Source organism: Scyliorhinus torazame, chromosome 7 (genome assembly GCF_047496885.1).
Source record: "Scyliorhinus torazame isolate Kashiwa2021f chromosome 7, sScyTor2.1, whole genome shotgun sequence".
Lineage (NCBI taxonomy): Eukaryota > Metazoa > Chordata > Chondrichthyes > Carcharhiniformes > Scyliorhinidae > Scyliorhinus > Scyliorhinus torazame.
The window spans coordinates 5,985,520-6,010,596 of NC_092713.1; the positions used below are offsets into that span (position 1 = coordinate 5,985,520).

A 25,077-nucleotide genomic window follows, 5' to 3' on the forward strand; every position below is an offset into this window, starting at 1 on the left:
GGGGACAGTGTAGAGGGAGCTTTACTCTGTATCTAACCCTGTGCAGTCCCTGTCCTGGGAGTTTTTGACGGGGCAGTGTAGAGGGAGCTTTACTCTGTATCTAACCCTGTGCTGTACCTGTCCTGGGAGTGTTTGACGGGGACAGTGTAGAGGGAGCTTTACTCTGAATCTAACCCCATGCAGTCCCTGTCCTGGGAGTGTTTGATGGGGACAGTGTAGAGGGAGCTTTACTCGTTATCTAACCCCGTGCTGTACCTATCCTGGGAGTGTTTGATGGGGACAGTGTAGAGGGAGCTTTACTCTGTATCTAACCCCATGCTGTATCTGTCCTGGGAGTGTTTGATGCGGACAGTGTAGAGGGAGCTTTACTCGGTATCTAACCCTGTGCTGTACCTATCCTGGGAGTGTTTGATGGGGACAGTGTAGAGGGAGCTTTACTCTGTATCTAACCCCGTGCTGTACCTGTCCTGGGAGTGTTTGATGGGGACTGTGTAGAGGGAGCTTTACTCGGTATCTAACCCCATGCTGTACCTGTCCCGGGAGTGTTTGATGGGGAGAGTGTAGAGGGAGCTTTACTCTGTATCTAACCCCGTGCTGTACCTGTCCTGGGATTGTTTGATGGGGTCAGTGTAGAGGGAGCTTTACTCTGTATCTAACCCCGTGCTGTACCTGTCCTGTGATTGTTTGATGGGGACAGTGTTGAGGGAGCTTTACTCTGCATCTAACCCCGTGCTGTACCTGTCCTGGGAGTGTTTGTTGTGGAGAGTGGAGTGGGAGCTTTACTCTGTATCTTACCCCGTGCTGTACCTGTCCTGGGTGTGTTTGATGGGGACAGTCTAGAGGGAGCTTTACTCTGTATCTAACCCCGTGTGGTACCTGTCCTGGGAGTGTGTGATGGGGACAGTGCAGAGGGAGCTTCACTCTCTATCTAATACCATGCTGTACCTGTCCTGGGAATATTTGATCGGGACAGTGTAGAGGGAACTTTATTCTGTATCTAATCCCGTGTTGTACCGGTCCTGGGAGCGTTTGATGGGGACAAGGTAGAGGGAGCTTTACTCTGTATCTAACCACATGCTGTACCTGCCCTGGGAGTGTTTGATGGGGACAGTGTAGAGGAAGCTTTACTCTGTATCTAACCCTGTGCTGTACCTGTCCTGGAAGTGTTTGATGGGGAGAGTGTAGAGGGAGCTTTACTCTGTATCTAACCCCGTGCTGTACCTGTCCTGGGAGTGTTTGATGGGGACAGTGTAGAGGAGCTTTACTCTGTGTCTAACCCCGTGTCGTACCTGTCCTGGGAGTGTTTGATGGGGAGAGTGCAATGGGAGCTTTACTCTGTATCTAACCCCGTGCTGTACCTGTCCTGGGAGTGTTTGATGGGGACAGTGTAGAGGGAGCTTTACTCTGTGTCTAACCCCGTGTCGTACCTGTCCTGGGAGTGTTTGATGGGGAGAGTGCAATGGGAGCTTTACTCTGTATCTAACCCCGTGCTGTACCTGTCCTGGGATTGTTTGATGGAGACAGTGTAGAGGGAGCTTCACTCTGTATCCAACCCCATGTTGTACCTATCCTGTGTTTGATGGGGACACTGTAATGAAATGGGGACGTGTCCTGTCCCAGCACCAACGTTCTTCACCTTCAGGACGACCAAAGGACTGAAAACTCCTGCAGATTCTTGTGTGATAAGAATTCAAAGTGACTTTATTCAATGTCCCAGGACATAAATAATTCATTCCCACATCAGCAAATATTCATTGTGTGAGAGTTCAGTTTCTGATTGGATCGCTGCAGGTTAACAGTAACCTGGTTAATCCCCATCAATGACTCTGCAGGTTAACAGTAACCTGGTTAATCCCCATCAATGACTCTGCAGGTTAACAGTAACCTGGTTAATCTCCATCACTGACACTGCAGGTTAACAACAACCTGTTGAATCTCCATCACTGACTTCTCAGGTTAGTGGTAACCTGGTTAATCTCCATCACTCACTCTGCAGGTTAACAGTAACCTGGTTAATCTCCATCATTGACTGCAGGTTAATGATTACCTGGTTAAGCTCCATCACTGACTCTGCAGGTTAACACTATCCTGGTTAATCTCCATCACTGCCTCTGCAGATTAACAGTAACCTGGTTAATATCCATCACTGACTCTGCAGGTTAATGCTAATCTGGTTAATCTCCATCACTGACTCTGCAGGTTAATGGTATCCTGGTTAATCTCTTTCACTGATTCTGCAGGTTAACACTAACCTGGTTAATCTCCATCACTGACACTACAGGTTAACAGTAACCTGGTTAAACTCCATCTCTGACTCTGCAGATGAACTGTAGCCTGGTTAATCCCCATCAATGACTCTGCAGGTTAACGCTAACCTGGTTAATCTCCATCACTGACTCTGCAGGTTCATGTTAAACTGGTTAATCTCCATTATTTTCTCTGCCGGTTAATGGTATCCTCGTTAATCTCCATCACTGACTCTGCAGCTTAATGGTAACCTTGTTAATCTCCATTACTGACTCTGCAGGTTTACACTAACCTGGTTAATCTCCATCTCTGACTCTGCAGATGAACTGTAGCCCGGTTAATCCCCATCAATGACTCTGCAGGTTAACGCTAACCTGGTTAATCTCCATCACTGACTCTGCAGGTTCATGCTAAACTGGTTAATCTCCATTATTTACTCTGCAGGTTAATGGTATCCTGGTTAATCTCCATCACTGACTCTGCAGCTTAATGGTAACGTTGTTAATCTCCATTACTGACTCGGCAGGTTTACACTAACCTGGTTAATCTCCATTGCCTACTCTGCAGGTTAACAGTAATCTGGTTAATCTCCATTACTGACTCTGCAGGTTAGTTATAACCTGGTTAACCTATATCACTGACTCTGCAGGTTAACAGTAACCTGGTTAATCTACATCACTGTCTCTGCAGGTTAATGGTAACTACATTGATTCTCCATCACTGACTCTGCAGATTAACGGCAACCTGGTTAATCTCCATCACTGACTCTGTAGATTAACTTTAACCTGGTTAATATACATCACTGACTCTGCAGGTTAATTGTAACCTGTTTAATCTCAATCACAGACTCTGCAGGTTAATAGTAATATGGTTAATCTCCAATAGTGACTCTGCAGGTTAGTTATAACCTGGTTAATCTATATCACTGACTCTGCAGGTTAATGGTAACTACATTAATCTCCACCACTGACTCTGCAGATTAATGGTAACCTGGTTAATCTCCATTACTGACTCTGTAGATTAATGGTAAATTGGTTAATCTCCAGCACTGACCCTGCAGTTTAACAGTAACCTGTTGAATCTCCATCACTGACTCTTCAGTTTAATGGTAACCTGGTTGATCTCCATCACTCACTCTGCAGATTGACAGTAACCTGGTTAATTTCCATCATTGACTGCAGGTTAATGGTTGCCTGGTTAAGCTCCATCACTGACTCTGCAGGTTAACGCTAACCTGGTTAATCTCCAGCACTAACTCTGCAGGTTCATGCTAAACTGGTTAATCTCCATCATTTACTCTGCAGGTTAATGGTAACCTGGTTAATCTCCTTCACTGACTCTGCAGTTTAATGGTAACCTCATTAAACTCCATTACTGACTATGCAAGTTAACACTAACCTGGTTAATCTCCATTGCCTCCTCTGCAGGTTAACGGTAAACGTGTTAATCTCCATTACTGACTCTGCAGGTTAGTTATAACCTGGTTAATCTACATCTCTGACTCTGCAGATTAACGATAACCTGGTTAATCTCCATCACTGACTCTGCAGATTAACGGTAACCTAGTTAATCTCCATCACTGACTCTACAGATTAACAGTAACCTGGTTAAACTCCATCTCTGACTCTGCAGGTTATTAGTAATCTGGTTAATCTCCATCACTGACACTGCAGATTAACAGTAACCTGGTTAATCTCCATCACTGACTCTACAGATTAACAGTAACCTGGTTAATCTCCATCACTGACTCCACAGATTAACAGTAACCTGGTTAATCTCCATCACTGACTCTGCAGGTTATTAGTAATATGGTTAATCTCCATCACTGACACTGCAGATTAACAGTAACCTGGTTAATCTCCATCACTGACTCTACAGATTAACAGTAACCTGGTTAATCTCCATCACTGACTCTGCAGGTTATTAGTAATCTGGTTAATCTCCATCACTGACACTGCAGATTAACAGTAACCTGGTTAATCTCCATCACTGACTCTACAGATTAACAGTAACCTGGTTAATCTCCATCACTGACTCTGAAGGTTAATGCTAACCTGGTTAATTTTCATCACTGACTCTGCACATTAACGGTAACCTGGTTAATTTCCATCACTGCCTCTGCAGATTAACAGTAACCTGGTTTATATCCATCACTGACCCTGCAGGTTAACAGTAACCTGGTTAATCTCCATCACTGACTCTGCATGATAATGGTAACCTGGTTAATTTCCATCACTGTCTCTGCACCTTACCAGTAATCTGGTTAATCCCCATCACTGACTCTGCAGGTTAACAGTAACCTGGTTTATATCCATCACTGACTCTGCAGGTTAAGGCTAACCTGGTTAATTTCCATCACTGACTCTGCATGTTAACGGTAACCTGGTTAATCTCCATCACTGCCTCTGCAGATTAACAGTAACTGGTTAATCTCCATCACTGACTCTGCAGGTTAATTGTAACCTGAATAATCGCCATCACTGATTCTGCATGTTAATGGCAACCTGGTTAATCTCCATTACTGACTCTGCAGATTAACGGTAATCTGGTTAATCTCCATCACTGACACTGCAAATTAACAGTAACCTGGTTAATCTCCATCATTGACTCTGCAGATTATCAGTAACCTGGGTAATCTCCATCACAGACTCTGCAGGTTAATGCTAACCTGGTTAATTTCCATCACTGACTCTGAAGGTTAATGGTAACCTGGTTAATCTCCATCACTGCCTCTGCAGATTACAAGTAACCTGGTTAATCTCCATCACTGACTCTGCAGATTACAAGTAACCTGGTTAATCTCCATCACTGCCTCTGCAGATTACAAGTAACCTGGTTAATCTCCATCACTGACTCTGCGTGTTAATGGTAACCTGGTTAATTTCCATCACTGTCTCTGCAGGTGAACGGTAATCTGGTTAATCCCCATCACTGACTCTGCGGGTTAACAGTAACCTGGTTTATATCCATCACTGACCTTGCAGATTAATAGTAACCTGGTTAATCACCATCACCCACTCTGCAGGTTAATGGAAACCTGGTTAATCTCCATCACTGAACCTGCAGGTTAACAGTAACCTGTTTAATATCCATCACCAACTCTGCAGGTTAACATTAACTTGGTTAATCTCCATCACTCACTCTGCAGGTTAACAGTAACCTGGTTAATCTCCATCACTGACTCTGGAGGTTAATGGTAAACAGGTTAATCTCCAACACTGACTCTGCAGGTTTATGGTAACCTGGTTAATCTCTATCACTGACACTGCAGGTTAATGGTAACCTGGTTAATCTCTATCACTGACACTGCAGGTTAATGGTACCCTGGTTAATCTCCATCATGGCCTCTGCAGGATAAGAATTAACTGGTTAATCTCCATCACTGACTCTGCAAGTTATCAGTAACCTGGTTAATTTCCATCACTGACTGTGCAGGTTAACAGGATCTTGGTTAATCTCCATCATTGACTCTGCAGGCTAACAGAAATCTGATTAATCTCCAACACTGACACTGCAGATTAATGGTAACCTGGTTCATCTGAATCACTGACTCTGCAGGTTAACTGTATGACGGTAACCTGGTTAATCTCCATCACTGACTCCGCAGATTAACTGAATGACGGTAAACTGGTTAATCTCTATGATTGAACTGCAACAAAATGTTTCAATCTATTTCTATTTATCTCACCAGTGGGTAAGGTTAACTGGAGTGGGAGCGGCCATTTGTTCAGACCAAAATACTTCAAAGCACCCGATTCATTACACGATTTCTGTATTTACAGCAAATAACCATCTTGTTATTCACAGTATAGTTGAGGGAGTGCTGTACTGTCAGAGGGTCAGTGGTGAGGGAGTGCTGCAGTCAGAGGGTCAGTACTGAGGGAGTGCTGCACTGTCAGAGGGTCAGTACTGCGGGAGTGCTGCACTGTCAGAGGGTCAGTATTGAGGGAGTGCCGCACTGTCAGAGGGTCAGTACTGAAGGAGTGCCGCACTGTCAGAGGGTCAGTACCAAGGGAGTGCTGCACTGTCAGAGGGGCAGTACTGCGGGAGTGCTGCACTGTCAGAGGGTCAGTGCTGAGGGAGTGCCGCACTGTCAGAGGGTCAGTACTGAGGGAGTGCTGCACTGTCAGAGAGTCAGTACTGAGGGAGTGCTGCACTGTCAGAGGGTCAGTACTGAGGGAGTGTTGCGCTGTTAGATGGTCAGTACTGAGGGAGTGCTGCAGTGTCAGAGGGTCAGTACTGAGGGCGTGCCGCACTGTCAGAGGGTCAGTACTGAGGGAGTGCTACTTTACCTGAGGTGCTGATTTTCAGTCGAGATGTTGGATTAAGCCTCTCTCTGCCCTTTCTGGTGGATGTGACATAATTAGACTAAAAGGAGGAAGATCTGCATTTAAAACGGTCTTTACTCATCAGTCAAAGCTCCAAACTGATTTCCTGGTCACTGTTACATTCATTTTTGTGGGATCTTGCTGTGCACAATATGTCCCCTGTGCTTCTCAGGTTACGACAGCTGAAAATGTCTTTCCACTGCAGCCTCACGGCACCGAGGTCCCAGGTTCGATCCCGGCTCTGGGTCATTGTCCGTGTGGAGTTTGCACATTCCCCCTGTGCCTGTGTGGGTCTCACCCCCACAACCCAAAAGATGTGCAGGGTAGGTGGATTGAACACGCTAAATTGCCCCTTAATTGGAAAAAATGAATTAGGTACTCTAAATTTAGTAACAAGAAAAAGAAAACGTTTTTCCTGGTCTCTGAAGCAGGCTGGAATGTCCTGAGATTGGACATAGCTCAGTCCCTCAGGGATACAGAGAGCTCACTATCCCCTCTGGTTGGTCTGTTATTTGCATTGTGAAAATGCTCTCGGATTGTGAGGGATAGAGCTGATGGGTGGTTTGCACCCTGCTGCACAGCTCCTGCAGTCTGGAGCCTGTGCTGAGGTGTGAGGGGAGTGGGAGATGGGTCTCGAGGATTTCAATATCTGAATTGTAAATGCAGCAGTTCACAGACTGTAAATATCAGCTGTTGTCAAACGGCCCAGTCGCAGGAAAAGGCAATCAGTCACTTTGTGATTCACCTGCTCCTCTCCTTCACACCGTCAGACTGTCAGTTTGTTCCTGCGTTCCACCTCCATGCTCAGCAAGAGAGCACATTCCCAACTTTGGGAAGCTCAAGTCAGGAATCATACTGTGCAGCAATCCTGCAATTTCCACAAGGATGGAATTTTTTCCAGGAACGTTTAATATTCTCACTGGAAATGATTAATATTCTCACTGGGAGTGTTTAATATTCTCACTGGGAGTGTTTAATATTCACACTGGGAGTGTTTAATGTTCTCACTGGGAGTGTTCAATATTCACACTGGGAATGTCTAATATTCTCACTGGAAATGATTAATATTCTCACTGGGAATGTTTAATATTCTCACTGGGAGTGTTTAATATTCTCACTGGGAGTGTTTAATATTCTCACTGGGAGTGTTCAATATTCACACTGGGAGTGTTTAATGTTCTCACTGGGAGTGTTCAATATTCACACTGGGAGTGTTTAATATTCACACTGGGAATGTTTAATTTTCTCACTGGGAATGTTTAATATTCACACTGGGAGTGTTTAATATTCACACTGGGAGTGTTTAATATTCACACTGGGAGTGTTTAATATTCTCTCACTGGGAATGATAATAATAATAGTAATAATCTTTATTATCACAAGTCGGCTCACATTAGGTAATTTGGATATTCTGAATTCTCTCTCTGTGTACTCGAACAGGTGCCGGAATGTGGCGACTAGGGGCTTTTCACAGTAACTTCATTGCAGCGTTAATATAAGCCTACTTGTGACAATAAAGATTATTATTATATTTCCAAATCAGGGTGGTGAGTGACTTGGAGGGGAACCTCCAGGTGGTGGCGTTCCCAGGTATCTGCTGCTCTTGTCCTTCTAGATGGGAGTGGTCGTGGGTTTGGAAGGTGCTGCCTAAGGAACTTTGGTGAGTGACTGCAGTGCATCTTGTAGATGGTACACATGGCTGCCACTGTTCGTTGGTAGTGGAGGAGGGAGAAATCAAACGGGCTGATTTGTCTGGATGGTGTTGAGCTTCTTGAGTGTTGTTGGAGCTGTGCTCATCCAGGCAAGTGGAGAGTATCCTATCACACTCCTGACTTGTGTCTTGCAGATGGTAGACAGGCTTTGGGGGTCAGGAGGTGAGTTACTCTCCACAGGATTCCCAGCCTTTGACCTGCCCTGGTAGCCACAGTATTAATGTGGCTGGGTCCAGCTCAGTTTCTGGTCAATGGTAACCCCCAGGATGTTGATTGTGGGGGATTCAGTGATGGTAATGCCATTGAATGTCAAGGCGATGGTTAGATCCTCTCTTGTAGGAGATGGTCATTGCCTGGCACTTGTGTGGCGCGAATGTAACTTGCCACTTGTCAGCCCGAGCCTGGATATTGTCCGGGTCTTGCTGCATTTGGACATGGACTGTTTCAATATCTGAGGAGTCGCGAATGGTGCTGAACATTGTGCAGTCACCCGCAAACATCCCCACTTCTGACCTTATAATGGAAGGAAGGTCATTGATGAAGCAGCTGAAGATGGTTGGGCCGAGGACACGACCCTGAGGAACTCCCGCAGTGATGTCCTGGAGCTGAGATATTGACCTCCAACCACCACAACCACCTTCCTTTGTGCCGGGTATGACTCCAACCAGCGGGGAGTTTCCCCCCTGATTCCCATTGACCCAGTTTAGCTCGGGCTCCTTGATGCCACACTCGGTCAAACGCTGCCTGGATGTCGAGGGCAGTCACTCTCACCTCCCCTCTGGCATTCAGCTCTTTTGTCCATGTTTGAACCAAGGCTGTAATGAGGTCAGGAGCTGAGTGACCCTGGCGGAACCCAAACTGAGCGTCCGTGAGCAGGTTATTGCTGAGTAAGTGCTGCTTGATAGAACTGTTGATGACTCCTTCCATCACTTTGCTGATGATGGAGAGTAGACTGAGAGGCGGTAATTGGCTGGGGTGGATTTGTCCTGTTTCTTGTGTACAGGAGTGTTTAATATTCTCACTGGGAGTGTTTATTATTCACACTGGGAATGTTTAATATTCACACTGGGAGTGTTTATTATTCACACTGGGAATGTTTAATATTCACACTGGGAGTGTTTATTATTCACACTGGGAATGTTTAATATTCACACTGGGAATGTTTAATAATCTCACTGGGAATGTTTAATATTCTCACTATATATGTGTTTATTAAAGGGTTATAAAGTTGTACATGATGTCTATGTAGGGTTAATGTCTGTACACATTGTATGATGTGTATATTGGGTTAATGTAAGTAGATATGTAAATAAAGGCATAGGAATATAATGTAGTAGATGATGTCTATATAGGGTTAGTGTATGTAGATATTAAATTATGGTTTGTATATATAGGATTATAAAGTTGTATATGATGTCTATATGGGGTTAATATTTGTGGATATTCCAGTCTGTCTACAGAGGGACATATCCCAGCCTGTCCCTCTCCACACACACAGGTACCTGGGGAGTTTTGCCATTACTGCTGTCCTTGGTCTCACACACAGGATTGTGCCCCTCCCTCATTCCCCTCCAACGCTGAGGGAGCCAGGCTGCAGAAGGAGATTTACAGAGAAGCTGAGTGCAGTGAGTGAGGGACGGCTCATTCATTCCAGTCTCCAGTTCTCCACACTGTCTGCATCTCAGCCTGCTGCCCACAGGCAGTGTTTGCAAAGCTTACACACTCCCAATAACACTGAATTAAAGACTGCACCGCTCCAATCTGCCGAGACTTTCCCGTGTTGCTTCACTGAGGGTGTTGCTGTCGATCCGGATTCTGGACATGTCCAACTATGGAGAGAAGAGAATCTTCAGCGGTCTCTAGTCAACACGCGCCTCTCAGACAGAAACCCGACTCACACTGGCAGCGTGAAAGTGGAGCTGTGTCGGTGCAGACAGAGGCTGAACTAATCCTCTGCAGGAATCACCTTCAGAGAGAGCTGGTGAGTGAGAGAGAAAGAGGGCGTCTGGCAGCAGCTGGACAGACACTATTGCAGCTCAAATCATCAGCGTATTGCAGAGTGTGGACAGTGTAAAGTCATTCTAACAACAACAACGTGTGTTTATATAGCACCGTTAACTAGTATAATGTACAAAGCAATGTCAGTCAGTCCAGGAATTAACAGCGAGGCATCAGGAGCGAGATATCAGGGACTGGTCAACAGAAACCCTATGAAATGGGGAAGTTTTAAGGAGCAGAGAGAGTCGGAGAGGTTTGGGGAGGAATTCCAGAGTTTAGGAGCCAGGCAGCTGAAGATAATGGCGGGAGATTAAAATCAGGGATGTTCCAGGGACAGAGCGAGAGGAGCACAGAGATCTGGGAGGGTTGTAGAGCTGGAGGAGATGACAGAGATAGGGAGGGGCTGGGATATGGAGGGATTTGATGATGGAGATGTTGCTGGACTGGGAGCCAGTGTAGGTCAGTGAGCACAGGGGGTGATGGGTGAGCGGGGCGTGGGACACATAGCAGAGTTTTGGAGGAGCTGAAATTTTTGCAGGGTGGGGATTGGAGGCTTGGCCAGGGGAATATTGGACTATTCGACTGTGGAGGTGACTACAAACACAGATTGTTCCAATAAACAAGAAACCATGTGGAGAAATGTGTCACTGTTAGCGATTGAGAATAAGAGAGAATTGTAGGGAGTGAGGAAGTGAGCTATTCTCTCTGTCTCTCACCCCTCCCTCAATGTGGTTTCACACTGAACCCCCAGCAATCGCGGAGAGATTACACCAGGATGTGTGTGAGGTTAGAATGGAGCTTTGCAGAGACCCTGCTTTTGTTTCTGTGGGAGCCAAGTGCGGAATTTCAGAGCTCTGTTTATACTTTGATCGATTCGTTTCCCCTCAGATATCTTTTAAATCTAATCTAAGGATCAGGTTACAGAACTCTTTCAAAACACAAATAAATCCCTCGTTATTGCTGGTGTTCTGAGGTTTATAAAACTGACACGTTAATTGTTGATCTCCTGTTTCTTGGGTAAAAGTGTGGAGCAGAGATTGAAGCAAATTCCTTTCACTGTTTAGATCATTGATTAAAATCGATTTCTCGTTAACCCTGGATCCAGACTGGATTGAAACCTTTGGAATGTTAATGATGAAGAATTAGAAAGTTGGGGGTAAATGATGGGGTTGGTTAGGAGATGGGGAGTTGGTCTGGACCAGTTTAACAACGAGAGCTGGTGTCAATGACAGAGTGAGTTAGACACACAACAGGGAATCAAACCCTCACATTTAGCCTGTTACAATGTCAGGGTCAGACCAGCCAGGAATTTTATAACTTCTCTGCTCAGGCCTGAACTAAGGGTTTGTATCTCTGCAGTGAGTTGCTCAGGATATCACGGGTAAGAGGAGGTTTGGGAGATAGGGAGGGGTGTAGGGGCTGGAGGAGGTTACATATACAGGGAGGGGTGTAGGGGCTGGAGTAGGTTACAGAGATAGGGAGGGGTGTAGGGGCTGGAGGAGGTTACATATACAGGGAGGGGTGTAGGGACTGGAGGAGGTTACAGAAATAGGGAGGGGTGTATGGGGCTGGAGGAGGTCACAGAGACAGGGAGGGGTGTAGGGGATGGAGGAGGTCACCGAGATAGGGAGGGGTGTAGAGGCTGGAAGAGGTTACAGAGATAGGGAGGGGCTGGAGGAGGTTACAGAGACAGGGAGGGGTGTAGGGGATGGAGGAGGTCACCGAGATAGGGAGGGGTGTAGGGGCTGGAGGAGGTTACAGAGATAGGGAGGGGTGTAGAGACTGGAGGAGGTCACAGATAGGAAGGGTTGTAGGGGCTGGAGCAGGTTACAGAGATCAGGAGGGATGTAGGGGCTGGAGGAAGTCACAGAGATAGGGCGAGGCGTAGGGTCTGGAGTAGGTTACAGAGATAGGGAGGGGTGTAGGGACTGGAGGAGGTCACAGATAGGGAGGGGTGTAGGGACTGGAGGAGGTTACAGAAATAGGGAGGGGTGTATGGGGCTGGAGGAGGTCACAGAGACAGGGAGGGGTGTCGGGGATGGAGGAGGTCACCGAGATAGGGAGGGGTGTAGGGGCTGGAAGAGGTTACAGAGATAGGGAGGGGCTGGAGGAGGTTACAGAGACAGGGAGGGGTGTAGGGGATGGAGGAGGTCACCGAGATAGGGAGGGGTGTAGGGGCTGGAGGAGGTTACAGAGATAGGGAGGGGTGTAGGGGCTGGAGCAGGTTACAGAGATCGGGAGGGATGTAGGGGCTGGAGGAAGTCACAGATAGGGTGAGGTGTAGGGTCTGGAGGGGGTTACAGAGATAGGGAGGGGTGTAGGGGCTGGAGGAGGTTACAGAGATAGGGAGGGGGTGTAGGGACTGGAGGAGGTCACAGAGACAGGGAGGGGTGTAAGGGCTGGAGGAGGTCACAGAGATAGGGAGAGGTGTAGGGTCTGGAGGGGGTTACAGAGATAGGGAGGGGTGTAGGGGCTGGAGGAGGTTACAGAGATAGGGAGGGGGTATGGGAGCTGGAGGAGGCATATAGAAGTAGGGAGTGTTTTAGGAGCTGGAGGAGATTACAGAGTTTGGGAGGGATATATAGGCAGGAGGAGGTTACAGAGTTTGGGAGGGATATATAGGCAGGAGGAGGTTACAGAGTTTGGGAGGGATATGCAGCCTGGAGGAGGTTACAGAGATAAGGAGGGGGGTGTGGGAGCTGGAGGAGGTGTATAGAAGTTGGGAGTGTTTTTGGAGCTGGAGGAGATTACAGAGATTGGGAGGGATATACAGGCTGGAGGGATGTAGGGGCTGGAAGAGGTTATAGAGAATTTGTAGGGACAGGATTTAGTCAAATTTGAAACCAAATGGAATTATTAATGCGAGGCAGCACGGTTTTTGAAGGGGAGGTCGTGACTCACTAACTTGATCAAGTTTTTCGAGGAATTGACGAAGATGATTGATGAAGGAAGGGCGGTGGATGTTGTCTACATAGACTTCAGTAAGGCCTTTTACAAGTTCCTCATGGTAGACTGGTACAGAAGGTGAAGTCACACGGGATCAGGGGTGAGCTGGCAAGGTGGATACAGAACTGGCTAGGTCATAGAAGGCAGAGAGTAGCAATGGAAGGGTGCTTTTCCTGTTAGAGGGCTGTGAAAATGTAACTGGTCTGATTAGTAAGTTTGCAGACGACTCAAAGGTTGGTGGAATTGCGGATAGCGATGAGGACTGTCAGAGGGTACAGCAGGATTTAGATTGTTTGGAGACTTGGGCGGAGAGATGGCAGATGGAGTTTAATCCGGACAAATGTGAGGTAATGCATTTTGGAAGGTCTAATGCAGGTAGGGAATATACAGTGAATGGTAAAACCCTCAAGAGGATTGACAGTCAGAGAGATCGAGGAGTACAGGTCCACAGGTCACTGAAAGGGGCAACACAGGTGGAGAAGGTAGTCAAGAAGGCATACGGCATGCTTGCCTTCATTGGCCGGGGCATTGAGTATAAGAATTGGCAAGTCATGTTGCAGCTGTATAGAACCTTAGTTAGGCCACACTTGGAGTATAGTGTTCAATTCTGGTCGCCACACTACCAGAAGGATGTGGAGGCTTTAGAGAGGGTACAGAAGAGATTTACCAGGATGTTGCCCTTGAATTGTTTTCAATTGAACCACGGAGGTTGAGGGGAGACCTGATAGAGGTCTACAAAATAATGAGGGGCATAGACAGAGTGGATAGTCAGAGGCTTTTCCCAGGGTAGAGGGGTCAATTACTAGGGGGCATAGGTTTAAGGTGAGAGGGGCAGGGTTTAGGGGAGATGTACAAGGCAAGTTTTTTACACAGAGGGTAGTGGGTGCCTGGAACTCACTGCCGGAGGAGGTGGTGGAAGCAGGGACGATAGTGACGTTTCAGGGGCATCTTGACAAATACATGAATAGGATGGGAATCGAGGTATATGGACCCCGGAAGTGCAGAAGATTTTTGTTTTGACAGGCAGCATGGTCGGCACAGGCTTGGAGGGCCGAAGAGCCTGTCCTGTGTTGTACCTTTCTTTGTTCTTTGGGTTTAGGGGCTGGAGGAAGTTACAAAATAGCAGGAACCTAGAGGCTGGAGGAGTTTACAGAGATAGGGAGGGGTGTAAGGGCTGGAGGAGGTTACAGAGATAGGGAGGGGTGTGGGGGCTGGATGAGTTTACAGAGATAGGGAGGGGTGTAGGAACTGGAGGAGGTTACAGAGATGGGGAGGTGTAGAAGCTGGAGGAGGTTACAGAGATAGGGAGGGGTGTAGGGGCTGGAGGAGGTTACAGAGATAGGGAGGGGTGTAGGGGCTGGAGGAGGTTACAGAGATAGGTAGGGGTGTAGGGGCTGGAGGAGGTTACAGAGATAGGAAGGGGTGTAGGGGCTGGAGGAGGTTACAGAGATAGGTAGGGGTGTAGGGGCTGGAGGAGGTTACAGAGATAGGGGAGGTGTAGAAGCTGGAGGAGTGTACGGACATAGGGAGGGGTGTAGGGGCTGGAGGAGGTTACAGAGATGGGGAGGTGTAGAAGCTGGAGGAGGTTACAGAGATAGGGAGGGGTGTTGGGGCTGGAGGAGGTTACAGAGATAGGGAGGGGTGTAGGGGCTGGAGGAGGTTACAGAGATAGGTAGGGGTGTAGGGGCTGGAGGAGGTTACAGAGATAGGTAGGGGTGTAGGGGCTGGAGGAGGTTACAGAGATAGGAAGGGGTGTAGGGGCTGGAGGAGGTTACAGAGATAGGGAGGGGTGTAGGGGGCTGGAGGAGGTTACAGAGATAGGGGAGGTGTAGAAGCTGGAGGAGTGTACGGACATAGGGAGGGGTGTAGGGGCTGGAGGAGGTTACAGAGAGCGGCTAGTTGGGCTGTAGCGTGCGGATCCCAGTGGATTGGATTGTGGAGCTGTCGAAGTCAGGGTCACATTGCAGAACACTGTACAGTCAGAATTACTCAAATCAATGGCTTCTTATTGTTAACCTGGTGGTGGCCAATCACACAGACATTCCAGGCTGTGTTAGTGAGAGTGTCGCCTGAATCTCATTTCCAATTGAATTCTAACAGCAATGTTTGAACAGACTGGCGAGGATACTTGTCAGAGAGGGAGGGAGTTGCTGCTGCGGTAAAGGAGCCAGACCACCTGTCTGTCCCCCCGAGTCTCACACCCAGGCACAGAGGACCTGGGGCGAAATTCTCCCGAAACGGCGCGATGTCCGCCGACTGGCGCCCAAAACGGCGCCAATCAGACGGGCATCGCGCTGCCCCAAAGGTGCGGAATGCTCCGCATCTTTGGGGGCCGAGCCCCAACCTTGAGGGGCTAGGCCGGCGCCGGAGGAATTTCCGCCCCGCCAGCTGGCGGAAATGACATCTCCGGGCGGCGCATGCGCGGGAGCGTCAGCAGCCGCTGACAGTTTCCCGCGCATGCGCAGTGGAGGGAGTCTCTTCTGCCTCTGCCATGGTGGAGACCGTGGTGGAGGCAGAAGGGAAAGAGTGCCCCCACGGCACAGGCCCGCCCGCGGATCGGTGGGCCCCGATCGCTGGCCAGGCCACTGTGGGGGCACCCCCCGGGGCCAGATCGCCCCACGCCCCCCCCAGGACCCCGGAGCCCACCCGCGCTGCCTTGTCCCGCCGGTAAGGTAGGTGGTTTAATTTACGCTGGCGGGACAGGCATTTTAGCGGCGGGACTTCGGCCCATCCGGCCGGAGAATCGCGCGGGGGGAGCCCGCCAACCGGCGCGGCGCGATTCACGCCCCCGCCGAATCTCCGGTGCCGGAAACTTCGGCAACCGGCGGGGGCGGAATTCAAGCCAGCCCCCGGCGATTCTCCAAACCCCCAGCACAGCAACCCCCCCCCCCACACAGCAACCCCCCCCCACACAGCAACCCCCCCCACACAGCAACCCCCCCACACAGCAACCCCCCCCCACACAGCAACCCCCCCCGCACAGCAACCCCCCCCGCACAGCAACCACCCCCACACAGCAACCACCCCCACACAGCAACCCCCCCCACACAGCAACCCCCCCCACACAGCAACCCCCCCCACACAGCAACCCCCCCCACACAGCAACCCCCCCCACACAGCAACCCCCCCCACACAGCAACCCCCCCCCACACAGCAACCCCCCCCCACACAGCAACCCCCCCCCACACAGCAACCCCCCCCCACACAGCAACCCCCCCCACACAGCAACCCTCCCCCCACACAGCAACCCTCCCCCCACACCGCAACGTCCCACCACACTGCAACCCCCCCACACTGCAACCCCCACCACACAGCAACTCATCCCCCCCACACACAGCAACCCCCCCACACAGCAACCCCCCCCACACAGCAACCCCCCCACACAGCAACCCCCCCCCCACACCGCAACCTCCCACCACACCGCAACCCCCCCACACTGCAACCCCCACCACACAGCAACCCCCACCACACAGCAACCCCCCCACACAGCAACCCCCCCCACACAGCAACCCCCCCCACACAGCAACCCCCCCCACACAGCAACCCCCCCACACAGCAACCCCACCCCCACACAGCAACCCCACCCCCACACAGCAACCCCCCCACACAGCAACCCCCCCCACACAGCAACCCCCCCCACACAGCAACCCCCCCCACACAGCAACCCCCCCCCACACAGCAACCCCCCCCACACAGCAACCCCCCCCACACAGCAACCCCCCGCACAGCAACCCCACCCCCACACAGCAACCCCACCCCCACACAGCAACCCACCCCCACACAGCAACCCCCCCCCCCACACAGCAACCCCCCCCACACAGCAACCCCCCCCACACAGCAACCCCCCCACACAGCAACCCCCCCCCACACAGCAACCCCCCCCCGCACAGCAACCCCCCCCACACAGCAACCCCCCGCACAGCAACCCCACCCCCACACAGCAACCCCCCCCACACAGCAACCCCCCCCACACAGCAACCCCCCCCACACAGCAACCCCCCCCCCGCACAGCAACCCCCCCCCGCACAGCAACCCCCCCCCGCACAGCAACCCCCCCCCCGCACAGCAACCCCCCCCCCACAGCAACCCCCCCCACACAGCAACCCCCCCCACACAGCAACCCCCCCCACACAGCAACCCCCCCCCCACAGCGCAACCTCCCCCCCGCACAGCAACCTCCCCCCCGCACAGCAACCCCCCCACACACAGCAACCCCCCCACACACAGCAACCCCCCCCCGCACAGCAACCCCCCCCCGCACACAGCAACCCCCGCGGACCGTTCCACCTGGGCCAGTTTGTGAGGTCTCGTTCATTCCCGGGCATCGGGACAATCGGGCTCCGACATATTTCAATAAGCCTGATGGTTCACTGAACATAGTTAATCTGGATCTGGCCGATGAGGGCGAGATCCAGATCGTGACGTCTTGTGAGATCTCGTTAAATCGCACAAGGCGTTCATGCGTCTCAAACCTCTCGTGCGATTTAATAGCCTCGCCGCGACAAGGCTGTATGGTCACGCCGTCTGGATCGGCGCCCCCTGTCTGCCCCACTCGTCTCACACCCGGGGACAGAGCGTCTGGAACAGCGCCCCCTGTCTGCCCCACTCGTCTCACATCCTGGGACAGAGCGTCTGGAATAGCGCCTCCTGTCTGCTCCCTTCGTCTCACACCCGGGGACAGAGCGTCTGGAACAGCGCCTCCTGTCTGCCCTCCTTTTTCACACCCGGGGACAGAGCGTCTGGAACAGCGCCCCCTGTCTGCCCTCCTTTTTCACACCTGATACAGAGCGTCTGGAACAGCGCCCCCTGTCTGCCCTCCTTTTTCACACCTGATACAGAGCGTCTGGAACATCGCCCCCTGTCTGCCCTCCTTTTTCACACCTGATACAGAGCGTCTGGAACAGCGCCTCCTGTCTGCTCCCTTAGTCTCACACCCGGGGACAGAGCGTCTGGAACAGCGCCTCCTGTCTGCCCCCCTTTCTCACACCTGAGACAGAGCGTCTGGAATAGCGCCTTCTGTCGGCCGTCCCCCCGCCCCCCTCGTATCGCACCCTGGGACCGAGCGTCTGGAATAGCGCCTCCTGTCTGACCTCCTCAGTTGCTCCCAGTGTTGAGGTCAATTTGCTCTCACTGAGAACCTTGCCGTTATCACATTGACTGGGTTAATTATTGATTACTGATGAGAGAAGTTTTTTTACTTAATGGTCAATAATTTAAAAAGCTGAACAGCCAAACAATGGGATTGGCCGAGTGTAAATTAGTGAGTGTTTAATGAACAGCCAGATTTTTCCTTGTCCTGTTTTCCTGCTGGGTTTTCAATATTCCCGTCTACGCTCAGCTTAACTTTCTCCAACCAACATTTCATTCCTGAATCACCCAGCTTCCAGATTCAGGGCATTAAACCGGCCTCGGTCCCAGAAACACAAACTGAGCAAGAATCATGTTCACCACAGCCCTGAATTGTCAATAAATTCAAACCCAGCTCGCTGCTTCCCAAGGTGCAATTATTCACATTGATTTGTAATTTGTGATTTAATGTGAGGACAGAAAATGATCCTCTCAAAAATCAACAGAAACATTCACAACCTCAACAAAGTCTAGTTTAAATTTCAGAATGTCTGACCTAACACCGCCTCCCGATCTCTGTAACCTCCTCCAGACCCTACACCCCTCGCTATCTCTGTAACCTCCTCCAGACCCTACACCCCTCCCTATCTCTGTAACCTCCTCCGGACCCTACACCCCTCCCTATCTCTGTAACCTCCTCCTGTCCCTACACCCCTCCCTATCTCTGTGACCTCCTCTTGACCCTACACCCCTCCCTATCTCTGTAACCTCCTCCAGCCCCTACACCCTCCCTATCTCTGTAACCTCCTCCAGACCCTACACCCCTCCCTATCTCTGTAACCTCCTCCAGACCCTACACCCCTCCCTATCTCTGTAACCTCCTCCAGCCCCTACACCGCCTCCCTATCTCTGTAACCTCCTCCAGACCCTACACCCCTCCCTATCTCTGTAACCCCCTCCAGACCCCACACCGCCTCTCTATCTCTGTAACCTCCTCCAGACCCCACACCCCTCCCTATCTCTGTAACCCCCTCCAGTCCTTAACCTCTCCCTATCTCTGCACCCTCCTCCAGCCCCTACACCCCTCCCTATCTCTGTAACCTCCTCCAGCCCCTACACCCCTCCCTATCTCTGTTACCTCCTCTAGACTGTACACCCCCTCCCTATCTCTGTAACCTCCTCCAGAACGTACACCCCCTCCCTATCTCTGTAACCTCCTCCAGACCCCACACCCCTCCCTATCTCTGTTACTTCCTCCAGACCCTACACCTTCCCTATCTCTGTAACCTCCTCCAGTCCCTACACCCCTCTCGATCTCTGTAACCTCCACCAGGTCCCTACACCCCTCCCTATCTCTGTAACCCCCTCCAGCCCCTACACCCCTCCCTATCTCTGCAACCTCCTCCAGCCCCTACACCCCCCTATCTGTAACCTCCTCCAGCACCTACACCCCTCCCTATCTCTGAAACCTCCTCCAGTCCCTACAACCCTCCCTATCTCTGTAACCTCCTCCAGACCCTACACCTCTCCCTATCTCTGTAACCTCCTCCAGTCCTTACAACCCTCCCTATCTCTGTAACCTCCTCCAGCCCCTACACCCCTCCCAATCTCTGTTACCTCCTCCAGACCCTACACCCCTCCCTATCTCTGTAACCTCCTCCAGTCCCTACAACCCTCCCTATCTCTGTAACCTCCTCCAGCCCCTACACCCCTCCCAATCTCTGTTACCTCCTCCAGACCCTACACCCCTCCCTATCTCTGTAACCTCCTCCAGACCCTACAACCCTCCCTATCTCTGTAACCTCCTCCAGCCCCTACACCCCTCCCTATCTCTGTAACCTCCTCCAGCCCCTACACCCCTCCCAATCTCTGTTACCTCCTCCAGACCCTACACCCCTCCCTATCTCTGTAACCTCCTCCAGCCCCTACACCCCTCCCTATCTCTGTTACCTCCTCCAGCCCCTACACCCCTCCCAATCTCTGTTACCTCCTATAGACCCTACACCCCTATTTATCTCTGTAGATTTCTGAAAACGTACAGCTCGCCGATAGCTGTGCTATTTCAACCATCTCTCCCCATCCGCACCCCCTTCAGTGTCCCCCACATCCCAGCCTTCCCTAGGCCCCTGGAACTCCACCCTCACACCCTCCAATAGGCAAGGCACCCCATGGGCCCAACATCTGGCACCCTACCAGTGCCACCTGGACACCCTGCATGCCAGGCTAGCAGTGCCATGGTGCCAGTGGGAGTGCCAGGATATTACCCTGCCCAGTCCCAAAGCACCCTCTAATGTTCTGTGAAACCCCCAAAGTGCCGCCTCGTCTTGTTCACGTTTGTTTAAATCAGTACCAACCGGTGCCCTGGCGCGGTCTCGCAGGCGCGGGGGTTTACCACCGGGCCCAGGTGCAGCCGGTGTCTGGCTATTTAAATGAGTCATTAGGCCCGGGCAAGGTGAGATCTACATCATGTCGGATCTCAGAATGTTAATAATATGTTTATAATTGTAAAAGTTATAAACATTTGTCTGACACATTACATTTCTAGCCATTTTTTTTTTAACTTTCGAGTACCCAATTCATTTTTTCCAATTAAGGGGAATTGAGCGTGGCCAATCCACCTACCCGGCACACCTTTGGGTTGTGGGGGCGAAACCCACACAGACACGGGGAGAATGTGCAAACTCCACACGGACAGTGACCCAGGGCCGGGATTCGAACCCGGGTCCTCAGCGCCGTGAGGCAGCAGTGCTAACCCATTGCGCCACCGTACTGCCACTTTCTAGCCATTCTAACAGATCTATTACTGAATTATTTATTCTTCAACTGTCTCACAATTAAGGTTGGCTACTAAACTAATCTGGCTGGTTTCCAATAATACTGCTTTAGTTTGTATCAAAATGAGTTCCATCAATTTTAGTAGAAAATGCTGAAGAACATATTGAGTGTGATTCTCCGGAAAGAGTGGTAGCAACTGGGAACGGCAGTGTGCTTCCCGGCGCTCGGTCAAACTAGGCTGGCAATGCAATCCAATGTTAATTGGTCCACTGAAGGAGGCCCCACGGGCTTCACGCCGTAAATTAAGATTCACCAGCCGATTCACTGACACCGCACACGCCAGCCGATTCACTGACACCGCACACGCCAGCCGATTCACTGGCACCGCACACGCCAGCCGATTCACTGGCACCGCACACGCGAGCCGATTCACTGGCACCGCACACGCCAGCCGATTCACTGGCACCGCACTCGCCAGCCGATTCACCGGCACCGGACTCGCCAGCCGATTCACCGGCACCGCACACGCCAGCCGATTCACCAGCACCGGACTCGCCAGCCGATTCACTGGCACCGCACTCGCCAGCCGATTCACTGGCACCGCACTCGCCAGCCGATTCACTGGCACCGCACACGCCAGCCGATTCACTGGCACCGCACTCGCCAGCCGATTCACTGGCACCGCACACGCCAGCCGATTCACTGGCACCGCACTCGCCAGCCGATTCACCGACACCGCATTCACCAGCCGATTCACTGGCACCGCACACGCCAGCCGATTCACTGGCACCGCACTCGCCAGCCGATTCACCGGCACCGCATTCGCCAGCCGATTCACCGGCACCGCACTCGCCAGCCGATTCACTGGCACCGCATTCGCCAGCCGATTCACTGGCACCGCACTCGCCAGCCGATTCACCGGCACTGCATTCACCAGCCGATTCACTGGCACCGCACTCGCCAGCCGATTCACTGGCACTGCACTCGCCAGCCGATTCACTGGCACCTCACTCGCCAGCCGATTCACTGGCACTGCACTCGCCAGCCGATTCACTGGCACCGCACTCGCCAACAGATTCACTGGCACCGCACTCGCCAGCCGATTCACCGGCACTGCACTCGCCAGCCGATTCACTGGCACCGCACTCGCCAGCCGATTCACCGGCACCGCACTCGCCAACAGATTCACTGGCACCGCACTCGCCAGCCGATTCACTGGCACCGCACTCGCCAGCCGATTCACAGGCACCGCACACGCCAGCCGATTCACAGGCACCGCACACGCCAGCCGATTCACTGGCACCGCACTCGCCAGCCGATTCACTGGCACCGCACTCGCCAGCCGATTCACTGGCACTGCACTCGCCAGCCGATTCACTGGCACTGCACTCGCCAGCCGATTCACTGGCACTGCACTCGCCAGCCGATTCACTGGCACTGCACTCGCCAGCCGATTCACTGGCACTGCACTCGCCAGCCGATTCACTGGCACTGCACTCGCCAGCCGATTCACTGGCACTGCACTCGTCGGCTGATTTACCAGCACCGCACTCGCGAGCCGATTCACCGGCACTGTACTCGCGAGCCGATTCACTGGCACCGCATTCACCAGCCGATTCACTGGCACCGCATTCACCAGCCAATTCGCTGGCACCACGCTCCCCAGCCAATTCACTGGCACCGCACTCGCCAGCCAATTCACTGGCACCACGCTCCCCAGCCGATTCACTGGCACCGCATTCACCAGCCAATTCACTGGCACCACGCTCCCCAGCCGATTCACTGGCACCGCGCTCACCAGCCGATTCACTGGCACCGCACTCACCAGCCGATTCACTGGCACCGCACTCGCCAGCCGATTCACTGGCACCGCACTCGCCAGCCGATTCACTGGCACCGCACTCGCCAGCCGATTCACTGGCACCGCACACGCCAGCCGATTCACTGGCACCGCACTCGCCAGCCGATTCACTGGCACAGCACACGCCAGCCGATTCACTGGCACCGCACACGCCAGCCGATTCACTGGCACCGCACACGCCAGCCGATTCACTGGCACCGCACTCGCCAGCCGATTCACTGGCACCGCACTCGCCAGCCGATTCACTGGCACTGCACTCGCCAGCCGATTCACTGGCACTGCACTCGCCAGCCGATTCACTGGCACTGCACTCCCCAGCCGATTCACTGGCACTGCACTCGCCAGCCGATTCACTGGCACTGCACTCCCCAGCCGATTCACTGGCAGTGCACTCGTCGGCCGATTCACCGGCACTGTACTCGCGAGCCGATTCACTGGCACCGCATTCACCAGCCGATTCACTGGCACCGCATTCACCAGCCGATTCACTGGCACCGCGCTCGCCAGCCAATTCACTGGCACCACGCTCCCCAGCCGATTCACTGGCACCGCACTCGCCAGCCGATTCACTGGCACCGCACTCGCCAGCCGATTCACTGGCACCGCACTCGCCAGCCGATTCACTGGCACCGCACTCGCCAGCCAATTCACTGGCACCACGCTCCCCAGCCGATTCACCGGCACCGCACACGCCAGCCGATTCACTGGCACCGCATTCACCAGCCAATCCACCGGCACTGCACTCCCCAGCCGATTCACTGGCACCGCACTCGCCAGCCGATTCACTGGCACCGCATTCACCAGCCGATTCACTGGCACCGCATTCACCAGCCAATTCACCGGCACCGCATTCACCAGCCGATTCACCGGCACCGCACTCGCCAGCCGATTCACTGGCACCGCATTCAACTGCCGATTCACTGGCACCGCATTCACCAGCCGATTCACTGGCACCGCATTCACCAGCCGATTCACTGGCACCGCATTCACCAGCCGATTCACTGGCACTGCACTCGCGAGCCGATTCACTGGCACCGCATTCACCAGCCGATTCACTGGCACCGCATTCACCAGCCAATTCACCGGCACTGCACTCCCCAGCCGATTCACTGGCACCGCATTCACCAGCCGATTCACTGGCACCGCATTCACCAGCCAATTCACTGGCACCACACTCACCAGCCGATTCACTGGCACCGCATTCACCAGCCAATTCACTGGCACCACACTCCCCAGCCGATTCACCGGCACCGCACACGCCAGCCAATTCACCGGCACCGCACTCGCCAGCCGATTCACTGGCACCGCACTCGCCAGCCTATTCACTGGCACCGCATTCGCCAGCCGATTCACTGGCACCGCACTCGCCAGCCGATTCACTGGCACCGCACTCGCCAGCCGATTCACTGGCACCGCATTCACCAGCTGATTCACTGGCACCGCATTCACCAGCCGATTCACTGGCACCGCATTCACCAGCCGATTCACTGGCACCGCATTCACCAGCCAGTTCACTTGCACCACACTCCCCAGCCGATTCACTGGCACTGCACTCGCGAGCCGATTCATCGGCACCGCACTCCCCAGCCGATTCACTGGCACTGCACTCCCCAGCCGATTCACTGGCACTGCACTCGCGAGCCGATTCACCGGCACCGCACACACCAGCCAATTCACCGGCACTGCACTCGCCAGCCAATTCATTGGCACTGCATTCACCAGCCGATTCACCGGCACCGCACACACCAGCCAATTCACCGGCACTGCACTCGCCAGCCAATTCATTGGCACCGCATTCACCAGCCGATTCACCGGCACTGCACTCGCCAGCCGATTCACCGGCACCGCACTCGCGAGTCAATTCACTGGCACCGCACACACCAGCCAATTCACCGGCACTGCACTCGCCAGCCAATTCACTGGCACAGCATTCACCAGCCGATTCACTGGCACCGCACTCACCAGCCGATTCACTGGCACCGCACTCCCCAGCCGATTCACTGGCACCGCATTCACCAGCCGATTCACTGGCACCGCACTCCCCAGCCAATTCACTGGCACAGCATTCACCAGCCGATTCACTGGCACCGCACTCACCAGCTGATTCACTGGCACCGCACTCCCCAGCCGATTCACTGGCACC

The 25,077-nt window shown here is 52.5% G+C and overlaps 1 protein-coding gene across 3 annotated transcripts in view; it reads left to right on the forward strand.

Annotated features, from left to right (window-relative positions):
- LOC140426009 (netrin-G1-like) overlaps nt 1-25,077 on the forward strand; it is a 1,091,807-nt gene that overhangs the window by 186,892 nt on the left and 879,838 nt on the right. For 2 of the 3 annotated variants that reach the window (XM_072510282.1, XM_072510284.1), the window contains exon 1: nt 9,933-10,268. The exons of the other annotated variant lie outside the window; for it this stretch is intronic. The gene's annotated coding sequence lies outside the window, so the exon portion shown is untranslated. Of the gene's footprint in view, nt 1-9,932; nt 10,269-25,077 lie in introns of those variants that run through there. 3 annotated transcript variants of the gene reach the window in all.